Below are 14,321 nucleotides of genomic sequence, written 5' to 3' on the forward strand. Positions count from 1 at the left end.
ATTTAAGGCCAAACTCCCTCCACAGGCCTCAATGCTATTTAAATCACATACTCACTATTTCAGAATTTAAACATTTCCTATGTTAATTATTTATAAGAAATCATCGTTGTTACTCATTTATCTTAAACATCTAACACCCAGTGACAAAGCCAATCTCACTGACAGGCTTTAGGTGTATGTCAGTTGTTGTGCCATTTATTTGGATAAAATTACATCTCAGGGAGAAACCAAAATACCGGTCAGGTAACACACTATGGGAATCACAGAAATATATTGGACATGTTCCTTTATAGAGAGCACCCACTTTTTTCATCTCACTTAAAGACCTGTCTGCACGTATTTCTATATGACTGGTTACAGCCAGCATCTGTGGGTGCTTCTTGAAGTCCGGTTAGAGCATATTTTTACAAGGTTAAGGGTGCATGTAGTGCAAGATAATGGGCAAGCATACATTTTAAAGGGCTAAATTTATCATGCTGTACAATTTACACATTACAGTAACTGTTGAACAAATAATGCAGGAAGATATGGGGCAGTTTTTAAATGTGTTTCAAATATTTCAAGATTATACATTCCCACTGCTTAATAAGCCTTGCTTTATCGCTACATTGATTTGCTTTAAAATGCACCATTTGCCAATCTTTTTTTCATTTCTTTCTAGGGAGAGGGACTCACCCTGGACCCCAGGTTTGTCCACTGAACTTGTTCACATCACTTGCTATATAAAAGTAATGCCCAACATTTACTCCCCATCACTTTCAAATGTCACCAGCCGCCACTAATTGTGAGAATGACTCTCCCAAAATGGCTGGCTTAAAGGTCCCTGGGTTATTATTCACAACCGACACACTCCTTCGGTCAAAAACTCCTAGGGGACTATGTATTATTTTGGAACAGTTCTGTCTCGTTTGTAAAAACCATGGCTTGGAAATAAATGGTAGTAAAACCAAATACATGGTGTAAAATCTGCGATTCAGGAAGAGTCTCTCTTGGACTGGGTTTCTGAATTTGATTACTCAGGGGTGGGGGGGTGGGGGGGGGGGAAGACTCATTGATTTCCACAGATGAAATGCTCAGATTGAAAAAAGCTCACTGACTTTAATGCACAGAGCTAAGGCTATTGTTATGTTTGCCTATCGGGCTTTTTCATACACTATTTCCCCGGCCTTGGAGATTAATAAGGCACAAGCATGTGGAGCAGCTCTGTATGGGGCGGAACTGTGGGGTTAATGTAAGCTTGACTTGCTTTGGAAAAACTGGAACTTTTTAATTAAATTATTGTTGAGACTGCCCACCCGTACACCTTCACTCCCATTAAGGTTTGACCTAAATCTAAAATCAATCTTGGGTGTAGCCAACTTAAAACCAATTTTATATTGGATTAGATTAAAGACAACATGGGGGCTGGCATCCTTTAGAGACTGTCCTAGGACATATTAGTAACTATCAGTTGCACCCAATTCATGGCTAAGCCATAGTAGACCATGGCTGATTAGGATAGGCTTCATCGCACCTTAATACCAGCAAGTGCTTGAGAAACTGAAATCATGTTACTGGAACACCGTTTCAAGTAAAAGATTAGCTACTGTTTCCTCAGGCAGTTTTTCCAATTGTTACTTGTCCTTCAAGTGTATTCCACACTTTGAAGAATGTTTGCATTACGTTAATTCTATGTCTACAAGAGCCCTATTTATAAAATTTAAGCTAGGGATTCCACCCGATTCCCATTTGTTCATGGAACAAAAGTGATAATTTCACTAATTTATGCTCCACAAGCTGCCATACTATGGAGAACTATTTTGTTTACAGCACCTATGTGAAGCAATGTGTCCGGCGGATTCCTCCCCTCTGACATCTTCTTGGGCTCAAAGATCGGCACGATGCTTGGAGAATATGCAAGACCGACAACAGGAGTTGCAATATCGATTCGCTCTCTAATTATCTGCAGTCACTATGGCAAATTAGATCCAGGAAAGATTTTAAATAATACCCTGGGGGTATGTTTTAATGCACTGTGCACTTTAGCCACCATGGAACTAAAACTGTGTTACAGCTGTTAGTCAATCTCTCTGAGCCTCAGTAGCATTTTTCTGCATAGCATAGCGGACCCCTTTCACGGTCCTTTTCTAGGATTTCTCTTGATGTTTTTGTTGATCTGGTAATCTGCTTAGCACTGATGTTCAGCACTTTTTCTTTTCATATGCCATTCTTATAGAACATGCAAGAGTTCTATGTTGAACTGATTTGGCAAGTTCTGTATTTAATTTTGTATTTTATGTGCCTTATGTTTTTTAATGTATTTATGTGCATTTTATAGTGTACTTTTATAGTTCCGTCAACCAAAATAAAGTGTTTGATTGATTTGATCATATTAACAGATGTGTCCAACACACTTCAGAATTAATAGAAAATGTGTTTCCTTTGTGTTCCTAATTCTGATATATTCTGAAATCCTTGGGTGTGCTAGAAAAAACTCTTTCCTACCCCCAGTATCCAGCAAGATTGTCACATAAACCCTCTCACTTTGAGGTCAGAGAAAGAAAAGTAAACACCATGCTCCCTTCAGGAGACAGGGCCTGACATTTGACCCTGGTCTTTGAATGCACAGCAAATGTGATAATATAAAAGCAAGATTTACAGGCTGTTTACAAAAAGGCGCACTCATGGAAGAATGCAAGGGGGGGTGGTGTGGAGAGGCTTTGCTCATTGGAAAGGAAACACTTATCCTGGACATGCTAAAACAAATAAAGCCAGCAAATAGAAAGCCAGAAAATGCCGATGGTAAGCAACATGTGGAATGAATTTCCAGGGAAGCTCGTCTGGTAGACATTGGCCTAAAAAGGGGGGTGTTTAGACAGATCCCTCTTGGGCTTTTTTTCTGTACTCTTGCCCATCAGTATAAAACTCTGTATGGCACTAAGAAAATAAAAACCGGAGAGACAGGCTTGGAGGTGGTACCTAGTTGACCTGAGGGAGAAAATGAGGACGACAAGTAAGACCAAGACTAGGAAGAATAAAGCCAAAAAGGCAGTGGCAGCTACGAAAGAATATTCCACTTACCTGGCCGCCGCCACCTCTTCTCCGTTCTTCTTCCGTGGACGCTGCAGGAATAGGAAGCACACAGGCTTCCAGACTCCCCTAAACAATCACGCAGCTGCTAATAGCAGCGTCGTGATTGGTCTGAGCGCTGTGGTTCAGTACGGAGATTGTGTCTATGAGCCTGTGCGTGTTTTCCACCCACGCTATACTACAGCCTGGGTGGAGAACATTCAAAGTGCGCACGACTGATTGGCCGGCCAAAGACGGCCAGCCGAACCTTCATGTGCACTTAAGTGCACATACCACTCCTCACCCTGCTGGCTAACAGCCCAACCCGCCTCCTAAACGAGTCGTGTAAAAATTAAATTATAATAATGTTGTGGTATTTTATTTTTACTGAGGGGCGACACTCCTCAACCTTAGAGGAAGAGCCACTGATGCAAGAAGGTCAAGCAGACCAAGTAGACTGACGTCAGGAGGAACAACTGATTTAAGAAAAACCAGGAACGCAAAAAAAGGGCCAGGCCTAAGAATGCCCAGAAATTGACATATGCCACAAGGACTGAGAATAACACAAGACCCTGCTGGAGAACACAACCACGGGGTCAAGAAACCGGTCCAGAATTATGGATTTCAGGATGATCAGGGCTGGGTGGGGCCAGGAAGATTGGGATCTGGGCCAGAGGACCCAGAACGAGCCCAGGATTTGTAGGAAGGGGGTCCTGGAGCAGAACGATACAAAAGAGTTCCAGGACCAGTTTGGGGTGGAGGTGGTAGTGTGTCAGCAGCAGATCAACAAAAGGACCAGGAGGCGGGAGGAAATGTGATTCAAGGCTACATGTATAAGTAAGTAAGTAAATAAATAATGTATAGGCTGGCTGTCACTGGCTTCACTGCCTAGGACTTTTTCTACTTTTGGCCACTCCCAAGTAGTGGGAGCCCACAGTAAGTAAACTTTCTTTTAATTTCGAGCACAGGTTCCAAATTGGTCTTTCGTGCCATTTAAATATAGTCAGTGACCTTGCTAGCTGCATCTAACCAGAAATGCTGAAGTATCAATTTTGCATCACAAACCAGATGTCAATGCATATGCATCTTTCTGTATCTGTTTACACTGTTGGCTGAAAAATCCGAAGATAAAGTCAAATCACAGGACGTCCACTTCATAGGGTTCCAATTACAGACATGCCGTCCATGCAGTGTTGTTTGCTCACTGGTACACCTATTCCCGATACAAACACTAAATGGCAGTACTCAAATAATGGGAAACTGTAACCGATTATTATTACAGCACATTGTTCCAGGCAAGTAACACTTCTTTTTCTGCAAATCGTGTCATCATGGTACCGCATAAAGTTTTTTGTCTCAACGTTCCCCGATACGCCGAACCAAGCAAATAGCCACATCATCCTCACATGTTCAACACTTACTGCTAAAGCGAAGCACTACCAGTACATGCACCGTAAACCTTGTACATTTCCCATAATATGAAGTTGAATGGCCTTCTAGAGGTATAGCTCCATACTCGTTGCCCACCAAATGCATGGGTGTTCCAAAACTACCCCTTTAAACTAATCACGTAAACCTTCTCAGAGGATTGGCTACAGTTAATACATTTCCAGTTTCTCACATGCATTACAGAATATTTCTATTACAGCTACTTCCTGACAGGAAAGCTATCATTCCCCTTAATTCTTCATTACAAAATGCTTGTTTTTCAAAGTAGGCATACAGGCGAGAGATCCTTATGCATTTACATTTTTCAAAATCACAAAGTACTGAGAGCTTTGCAACAACGTGAACCTACTGCCTCCAGGTAGTAAATCAGCATTGTCACCCTTGCTAAAGCGATCTATACAATTAAGTCGCAGATTACCTGGTCTAGGCAGATAGGTCCCGAGAGCCTAGAACCTCATGGAAAGAGTTTGAAGGTGATGGCACACGTTACTATGCACAGCCCACAAAAAGTGGTCTTGGGTAGTTCTTCCCTAACTGGAGGATTTAACAATGAAAAGAACACAGGCGATAAGTCTCTTTTACAGAATTAACCTTACTTAATGAAACTGTCCACTGAGATAAAAAAATAATAATGGGGATGGTTTTACACAAGCTAAAACCACAGGACAGGCTGTTGTTTCCAATTGCAAATAATGTTGAACCCAGGAGGGAACTGAGGGAGAGATTGGACATGAATCACAACATTTGAGCTGGTGTTAATAGAAAAGAACTTTACTACTAGGCTGCAACCGTCTTAAACCTCCTAATAAAAATTGATAGCTAAAGACAGTTTGGATCTAGTACTGGTGGACAAGATTACAAATGTGAGTGCTTTGTCGGTCTTCGATCTGACACTAGTTACCTTTTCAGAAATAACGCTGTTTGACTTGTATGTTTATCGTGTTCTTTCCTGACCTTTGTTCCGCTATATACTCTAAATGCCCTTGAAACAAATTCCTATCTTCACGCGGTCTTGCCTTGGTCTCGGCTGCATAGTTCAGTCAATCATGCTGTACGAGAGGGAGGCGTGCCTCTTAAGGAGGATAAACATTAGCATATTCTCAAATGTCACGGCCTATCTTGATCAGAATGGCCCTGGGTGAGAATCAGAAACAGGCTACCAGTGCACTTTCATATGGCATCTTTATTGCAAGAAAAGCATTCTACTGCAATGGGTTCCGCAGATCACCAAACCTGCACTCTCTCTTTCCGTTAACAGTTTGTCGGCCACAGATGACAAATCGTCTGCACAATGTCCAGCACAGCCGTCCCCGATACAAGCCCGCTTGGCATCCACAGCAATAAACGCTGGTGTGCCGCATTACAGCCTCAGACTAGGGTGAGATTCCATGCCTGTGCACGGCAGACAGTTGTGTTTGTGTGTTTCTTCAATACCACATCATTTAGAAATCCCAGCCCAAGTGAGGCTGAAAGGAATCTCTGCGAAGCTGAACTTTTCTTCGGTCCGACCGGTACCTCCATCAAGCACAAGTCTCCGGTGGGAGCAGCGGCGTTACTTCGAAACGTTCTTTCCCTGGTGAGACAAGCGACAGCAAGACTGTTAAAAACATAACACGCATGAAGGAGACTCAGTTATCCTCTCATGGAACTGGCAAGCCATGACCGTGCACCGTATACAGATTTTCTTGCATAGACATTACTGTTTATCGAGTTATAAAAAATATATATATATATTAATATCAGAATATTTGACATTGTCTTTTAAAGCATAGCCATAAAATGTTTACATTGTTTCAAAAAGGATTTTTTTTTGCGCGCGATACAACAATTTAAAAGAGCAAAATGCATATGATGTCACTACCATCTAAATGACCGAGTCCCTAGATTCCACCTCACTAAACAGACAATCGGTTTCCAGAAGAAAGGGCTGCTTAATCCAAGTGACCCTCGACATCCGCGTTTTATTGAGAAAGAAAAAAAAACCTCTAAACTCAGCATACATTTTTCTATGCAGGTAGCGTAGTACGGAACTCCATTAATGACTCAACCCCATTAATGTAGCTATGCTACAGGTGAAGAGTGAGCAACTCATCCTTATTGGCTGTTAGAAGAGCTTCTCTCTTGGCATGAAATTCACATAGTAATACCTTTCAGCCATCATACAGATGTCCGCAGAGGGTATATTATTAAGAAAGCCATTGTATCCCTTCCTTACAAGTAGAATGTGGTCAAGAAAGAGAATCAGATGGCATATAGTGCATGCATACGACCTATGACATGCTGACTCAGCAGCTTCAGTGCATGATCCCTTGCTTTGCCATCTCCTTCGTCACACACTCAGACAGCAGAGCTGAGCAGCCTGAGCATAGGACAGCTGGACCGGGAGTGCCAGTACTCCATGTGTGTCCTGCTGGAAAACCAGACAGTTTGTTCTGACATAAGTGGTAGTGTTTTGAAGCGCTCTATCAAACATTTACCTTCAATGGGACAACCATGGACAGCATGTTCAGATTCGTGGCTAGAAATTCTGCTTGTGTGAGCATGCATGTGGAGGCTGTAATTTAAATGCACTTGTGCTAGGTGCCTTTCAGGGATGGAAAAGCTGGCAGTCATCTCGGACTGCTGGCGGGGTTTACACTAAAGCTGCGCAGCAGCGTCCAGCAATGCACTACGGTTCCCAGGAGGCCAACAACTCTCTGCATGTCGGAATAAGACATCAGCCATCTCGGATTATTGGGTATTATTCTCCTCGGAGTTCAAGGTGCCCTTTGCTAAGCAATCGTGCTACAATGTTCACGCAGCCAGGGCCTCGCTTCATGGATACCGAATGTCTTCGCAAGGGCTCGTCGCTCTTCAAAGGATTGTTTTGAATGGACAACTGAAGTACAAAGTAGTATCGGGAAGTTGTGTTACTGATGAAAACAAACTTTTAACTATTATCTTGAGCATTTGTTTGAACTAGTTAGAATGAGGCTATTTACTATGTTGCACTGTGAAATGGGGATGACTTGATGTAGATTATTGCATATGTATTTACATATGTCATGTATAAAGTTCAGTTTCAGAACACTTATATTAGTGCCAAGATTAGAAAACAACAGGTTGGAAACAGTATTGATCATGTTGAAGTTCTAAAGAAGTCAAATCGAAACTATAATTTATCTTTCACCTAAGAGCATGTAGTGAAAAAGCTTGAGGTTTTTATCTTAAGCACAGGGAGAAGTATAAATGTATATGTGAAATACTTATTTTTCTGTTTAGCTTTCAGTAATTAACCATCCAGTATTGAAGTTAAGAGAGTTGGTTAAACAAACACAGTTGCTCAGATATAACCTGGTCAGGTAAACTTTCACTACATCCCACAGACTTTATTGGCCAGCCAATTAATGAGCAAGCACTATGTTGGAGTCTTGTGTCTTTGTTCTACCTCTTACACTATTCTCCACTTCTACAACTGGGTATCATATTCCTGTATATGTGGTGACTTGTGCGGGAGGCAAGAGAAAGACAAGAGCTTGGTTTTCATTGGATCTTAGGCACAAAGCTAGTGCAAAATAGCACCGCATGTAGATACTACATGGTCATTGGAGCTTGTCACATCTTCCACACTACATATGGTAGAAGTGTAGGTAGAGGAAAAGAAGAAGCAATTATCCCTGACCAATGTACAAACCGTTCCCTCCAGGGACTGGAGTTGTGGGTACCTGAAAAAGTAGCTAAAGAATTCAGCATTTTTCATCATTTGAAACACATGCAAGTCTGATGTGCCTCACTGCAGGAAATACTTCTGTAGGAATATGGGATTACATTATCACCTGTTTATTGGTTGATGACTGAAGCTCAATCTGCCTGCAGATTGTTCACCACTTCGTACATGCTCTGAAAACAGATTTATGTGTTTTGTCAATGCCAAATATTTTATGCTAAGCTGTGAGTGGTACACAGTGGTAGTGCTGTCTTTGAGAATCCATACTACTTTAATCGTTGGGTGTTTGGAGGCTGGTACTATAAATTCCAAGATGTTTAGGTGTGTGTAGGTGAATCTAGTCTGAAGTCCACCAACCCGATGTGACAACACCTGAGATGCGTTCATAGAAATGGCAACTAAGGGCATGGAACATGGCCCTTAAACTGATCCATATTAACACATATACATAAACAATTAAGTGGAAGACTATAAATTATCCAGTGAGTCCACCATCAGGTGACTTTAGTGACTAACGTATCAGCATAACTACGTTTTTACAATGACACTGGAACTTGGAAAAACATTTTTATAATAATTAAAAAAAAAAAAAAAATTATATATATATATATATATATATATATATATATATATAAATAAATAAAATTAGTCTCGAGGTATATCAGTGAGGTGTGTCTAAATTAAATATCTAGTGACTGGTGTACTAGATTTTGTGTGGATGCGTATTTAGACTGAATGACTGTGTGTACCAACAATTACAGTGACCACTGCTAATTTGGATTTATGCTTGACTGTGCAACTATTGTGTCTGCAGCATGTGTTGCTGGAGGGCACATGCAGTACACACTCTTGGCCTCTACTGTTGAGCTCAAAATGTTACAAGAGGTTTATTTTTTTTAGAGGGGGTCAATTTTGAGCTGAATCGTGGAACCTCCCCTGAAATACACAAAGAAGCGGTATACAGATTCCACCTCAGATTCTGTTTTTTTTCAGTAGCCCGGTTTAAACATGTTTCAGCAACTCTGTTACCACTCCATATTGAAAAAAAACTTTTAACACAGGGTGATCAGGAGACAAAGTTCTCCCAAGACTGCATCAAAGCAGAATACAAAAAAAACATCTATCACATGGGGATTATCTGAATCAAAGAGGATGGTGCAAGTTCACAGGAGAATTACTGGTTTGGGGCCATGGTATGTGAAATGCTCTGTGTTACTTGTAGTTTACATATCAGTTGATTTAGACATCAGAATGTCTGTACCAACAGGCATTCCATATGTATTGTCATCTGCTGTGGTGTTCTGTTCACTGGGAGTTGCTGGCTGACTGGTGAAGAAAAGTACCACATTGAGAGCTACTAGCTACATGAATAAAGGCCATGATTTATTACTCCTACATCCAGTTCCATCACTAGATTTTTGTGACGTGGATGGCAACTCAACCACAAACGTCTGGTGAATATGTAGATGAGTTTATAAAATTGTTAAGGGAGTTATCAATCAAATGCAAATTTGGGGCCATGACATATCAAATGATTAGAGATCAACTCATTTTAAAGGGCAGGAGCAGGAAAGGTTGTGGCCAGCAAAAGACCCCTCTTTGAAAGATACCATAGAAATAGCAAAAGTTGTAGAGTTACTGGAAAACTGCAGGCAGGAAATGGAACAGAATGTAGTTAAAGGGGGCAGTGATGTATCATCAGTAGAAGGAGAAGTTGCTGCAACAACTTCAACACCTAGGTGGGCAAATAAAAATGCAAAATCAGGCAACAATAGTAAAACATACAACAAAACATGCAGTTAGTATGGTAGTGATTATCATACTTCGGACACCAAGAATTGTTATGTAATAGGAAAGGAATGTAAGAAGTGTGGACGAAAGGGGCATTTCGCCAGGATGTGCCGGGACAAGGACAATGGAAAAGGAAACGTAGCAACATTGATGGAAGACACTACAGACATATATGGTACACTGTCAAACAGAATATTGTGTGCAAGTGACGATTCTGAGATAGCAGGCAGGTTGAACTGATCAAAAGCACAATTCACAATCAGAGGCAGGACAGCTGAGTTAATGATTGACTCAGCGTTGTTGTATACCATTATACCCATGAGAAAATTTACTAATGAGTGACCTTGGGTATGGCCATTACCTAAAGATATCAACCCTGGTGGGCACCAAGGAGAGCCAATAGATATCATAGGGCACATGGTTACAGATATCACCTTCAAAGACAGACATGTGAAGGTGGCTGAATCGGGACCTTCCATTTTAGGGGGGTTCCATGAATAAGACCTCCACATTATCATTAACTCATGGGCGTCCCAACAGGAAATGGTGGTTGAAGATAATACGCTTGAGGAAATTCTACTGGGGCAAAAATCCTTTTCAGGGTGGATATGGGAGAATTAAAGAGATACGTACATGAAATTAAATTGAAACATGGAGCAGTTTCTTTACAACACAAGCTCAGAAGAGTACCCATTTTGGTAAGAGGAGGTAAAAAAACTGTTTATGGGAATGCTTGAGAGTGGAGTGATTAAAACCAAATGAGACATCCAATTGGATCTCTCCTGTGGTAATTACAGAAAAAAAGGGAATTGGAGATCCTGTATGGACCTACGGAGTTTAAATCAGACTGGCTAAATGAATAAAGGCCATGATTTATTACTCATGTGTCCAGTTCCATTACTGAACTCTTCTTGTATTTTGCCCCTTTTGCAGTAGAAAAGTCTTGTGGCTATGCCAACATAGGGTCTGTAACCTTTGTGTCTCAAAGGGCCACGACAAATGCACATGTTTATTGTGCAGAGCATTCCCATTGCTGCAAGAAGACAATTTTGCACTAACTGGATAGAAAGTAGGTGCACTATGCAGTAATTTAATCCTTAGCCACAAAGGAGCTTGTAAATATCAATCCATCATTTATACAATAGTTCAAAGAATCCTAATCTCAATCCACTCGCTCATTACGATCCAATCACAAATGGTCTCTTGGGAGTCTTTTGGTTGATTTTTCAGTTCTAAATTTTATTCAATCCATTATACATTAATAGAAGCAGTCAAATAAATCTAGCCAATGTGTTTCATCCTCTATGGACATCAGGGCTGTACATTTAAAACAAGCATATTCCAAATCATTTCTATTCAAACTTGAGATGTCCTTTTACTAATTCATACAAATTCATAATACCCCAAAAAAACCTCCAAGACTCCATGCCTATATACAATCTGTCAACAAACATCATGTCTTAAACAACACATCCTTGACATATTCCCTCATTGGATCAATAGCCCCAGTGCATAGCATCTAGGTCTATCTCTCAGTTTTCTAAATTAATGTTGAATTCATAATAGTGCCCCCAGATCAATCCAATAAAATAAACACAAAATGCTGCGCCTTTTCCTGCATAAATGCCCCATTACCTCGGTCAGCAGGATTTTTGTAGACAGAAATATTTTTGGTACTGTGTATTTGGTGAGACTGCTATGTTTTTGAAAGCCGGAGGAGAGGGAGGTTTTCCCACCAACAGTACGACGATTGGGGGTCAGCAGCCGGGAGACCGGTATAAAGAATGGGACCCAGGAGAGGAATGGAAATAGGCAGGTTTATCATTGGGAAGCGATTTATTTTGCATGCGTTCACAAATACTTTTATGGAAGGATGAGGTGATTTTAAGATAAACTGGGACTTTATCCGTACTCTTTTATTCTAGAAGAAAATGGTAACAAAAGGACGTATTTGGGTCAAACAAGCAAAACATACTGAAGAATAGAATTCGTGTGCCAATTGTGATCGCGAGGTAATGTTCATTTGAGTTATATTTTGTGATTTTGGCATCTGCTCAGGGAAGGGAGAAGTGAACATATGGTTGAATAGACATGAAGGATGAGAAGTTCACTTCACTTATAATTGCGACTATGAGACTAGGGCATTTACACAGGAAAAGGCACAGCATTTTGTATTGATTTTATTGGATGGATCTGGGGGCACTATTATGAATTTCACATTTATTTAGAAAACAGAGATAGAACTAGATGCTATGCACTGAAGCTATTGATCCAAAGAGGAAATATGTCAAGGATGTATCATTTAAGACATGTTAGTATACAGATTGGATATAGGCAGGGAGTCTTGGAGGTTGTTTTGGGGTATTATGAATTTATATGAATTGGTAAAAGGACAAATCAAGTTTGAATTGAATAGAAATGATTTGGAGTTCTCATTATAAATGATATGCTGGTTTTAAATTTACAGCCCTCATGATGTCCATAGAGGACGAAACGCATTGGCTGGATTGATTTGACTGCTTCTATTGATGTATAACGGATTGAATAAAATTTGGAATTGAAAACTCAACCAAAAGACTCCCAAGAGACCATTTGTGATTGGATCGTAATGAGCGAGCGGTTCGAGATTAGGATTCTTTGAACTATTGTATAAATGATGGATTGATATTTACAAGCTCCTTTGTGGCTAAGGATTGAATTTTATTCTGACGCGGCCCAGTGGCAGTGGGACCACATTAAGATGAGCGTGAAGGTGAAACTATGAAATTTCCCAGATTAAACACCAGTGCGCCCTTGTTCTAAGCCCTCACTGCCAGAGAGTTGTGTTCTTGCACTAATGTAGCTCCTGGACTTTTTTGAGACAAAGTCTGGTGCGGTCACTGGAAATGTCAAAGAATGGAAGCACATCCGGAGCACAGTCCAAACCCTTTGACCACTGAAGTCTCTGACCCTAGAGATTAAGAGGCTCCAGCAGCCCCAATGAAGTCTGCACAGGACAACCTGTGCTAGGACCATACCATAGGTCTCGAGACACAACAACAAAGACCACACAACACCCACACCCATGAAAAGACATAGCCCTTCCCCCTCTCCAGCGTGACCTCGAAATCAGTCTTAGCTCCATGGCAAGGAATGCCCCAAGTTGGCAAAGTTTTTCTAGAGGTGGGTCCCTTGATCACTTTGCCACTGGATTCGAGCTCGCCTGGCTGATGAGGGGTGTTTCCCCGAAACTGGTCCCAGGATGATTGTTTCTGGTCCAGGGAAGACCTGGCTTGGCAGTTCGAGCTGGACTGTTCCCACGAGGGACAGGGTCAAGACTGATTTGCATATGGCTGGGTCTGAACTGGGGTGGCGAAGTGAGCTAAAGAACGATGATGGATTCAACCCAGATCTGTGACGGGGGTGAGTGTCCGGAAAGTTTTAGCGCTCCGTCCATCACCTCCTTGTGTTTGCCCCGGTCCGGAGAGTACCATATTTTCACCAAGGGTTCTCCTTCAAAGAATGCTCGACAGTCAGAGCCACCCACATTAGATGTCAAAAGGCCTCAAAATCAAGGACAGGAGACTCTGAAGCACCTAACTTTGAGGCACGGATATTTCTTCACACTATCCCTTAATGCCACAAATTCCTTATGTAGTGCAAAATCTGTGGCAAACAGAAATTCTCATTGCCATGACGTGGACTGGCAAAGTGGTTTTCTCTTACTGTTAGAGATGGTCATTCAACATCTGGAAAAGCAACAACTCTGGCCGACTTGCTAAGTTAGCATTAAGGTCAGTTAGTTCATCCTAACCTCAAGTTATTCAATCTTGTCACTGGCGCCTGAGATTTTACAATGTGGTTAATCACAGTCCAGTAACAATGTGTGGACATTTTAAAAGGAGCTAGAAAATCTACTAAAGGTGCATGCTTTGTAGCTTAACGGAAACGCTTAGCCATGTTTTGCACTAATCACAGCATTCAGAACCTTGTCTGCCATCTTCTCCACAGGCAGTAAACAGGGATTCTGTGGACGGGCAGGGTGAATGCCGATTGAAGAACCAGAATAATCAATCAAATTGAAATGAAAGAATAGCAGTTTTAATCTAGAGTAGTGTGAATCACAACAGGAGAATACCAGTTAGTTCAAGTGCAACCGGCATCTGACAACAGATTGCATGGTTATTCTCGAACTCCTGGTAAATATTCTAGATTTGTACAAGGACATTAAATGCACTGTTACTGTAAGCAAAACACACAGTGTGAGAGGTTCCGCAGCTACTCTACAGTTTCATGCAAGTACACCTAGCGGCAATAGCCGCATAGATGCAAAATGTAGCTCTTTTTA

The 14,321-nt window shown here is 41.2% G+C and overlaps 1 long non-coding RNA gene across 1 annotated transcript in view; it reads right to left on the bottom strand.

Moving 5' to 3' along the window:
• Positions 1–6,044: 6,044 nt before the first annotated feature.
• Positions 6,045–14,321, bottom strand: part of LOC146810395 (uncharacterized) — a 71,012-nt gene continuing 62,735 nt past the window's right edge. The window contains exon 3 of the long non-coding RNA XR_014966585.1: positions 6,045–6,070. This is a non-coding gene — a long non-coding RNA (uncharacterized LOC146810395). The remainder of the gene's footprint in view (positions 6,071–14,321) is intronic.

The sequence above is a fragment of the Triturus cristatus genome, chromosome 7, assembly GCF_964204655.1.
Source record: "Triturus cristatus chromosome 7, aTriCri1.1, whole genome shotgun sequence".
Classification (NCBI taxonomy): domain Eukaryota; kingdom Metazoa; phylum Chordata; class Amphibia; order Caudata; family Salamandridae; genus Triturus; species Triturus cristatus.